Below are 962 nucleotides of genomic sequence, written 5' to 3'. Positions count from 1 at the left end.
ACTGTATTACTGTATTACTGTAGTACTGTATTACTGTAGTACTGTAGTACTGTATTACTGTATTACTGTAGTACTGTAGTACTGTAGTACTGTAGTACTGTATTATAAATATCCACTAATATTAAAGGGGTCCTAACAGTAAAGTGTAAAACTACAGTATTTGGATGGGGTGGGGTTATTTGACAGTAGTTACATGTTTGAACAATAATTTAAAATACTGATCAACACAAAGTTTTATAAATGGTGTTTTTTCACATTAAATACTAACTTTTGACATTTATAAGTGTTTGTCATTAATAAATAGTGTATTGTATCAGAGTTTACGATAAGTCTCCCTTTGACAGTTGTGAATATTTATAATACAGTAATACAGTACATTATTAATGTGTTAAATATGTGTTTCTTATTGTTATTGTACTTACACTGTAGTAACATAATAAATGTTTAATAAGCATCTTTAGATGTAATATGAACAGATTTCTCTCATTATTTGGTAAACTGGACAGTTTAGTCTCTTTCTCATCCTTAATTATTGCATAATAAACATTTATTAATGATTTATAAAATGTTTACAGATGAATTAATAACATATAAAGTCTTTATGAGGGGAGTCTTGTTGTAAAGTGGTACCAGTTCTTCTTTTTGCTTCTTTCTCCAGATTCTGTCGAGGACGTTTGTAAACCTGAGTGTCTCTCACACTTCATACGACTGAATCAACTCAGTGGTTCTACAGACGACATTCAGAGCTTTTCTGTCACACCTGGTTTGTAGGGGGCGGGGCTTTGGCACCTTTCTCTTCCTCATTCAGGTTAATCCTCCTTGTGAAGCACGCCCAGGTCACGTGACGCCCAATCCAGTAATATATATCAATGGGTGAGTGCACGAGGCAGGTGAGTGCACGAGGCAGGTGAGTGCACGAGGCAGGTGAGTGCACGAGGCAGGTGAGTGCACGAGGCAGGTGA

Source organism: Austrofundulus limnaeus, unplaced genomic scaffold (assembly GCF_001266775.1).
Source record: "Austrofundulus limnaeus strain Quisiro unplaced genomic scaffold, Austrofundulus_limnaeus-1.0 Scaffold1856, whole genome shotgun sequence".
Lineage (NCBI taxonomy): Eukaryota > Metazoa > Chordata > Actinopteri > Cyprinodontiformes > Rivulidae > Austrofundulus > Austrofundulus limnaeus.
This window is presented reverse-complemented; position numbering follows the sequence as displayed.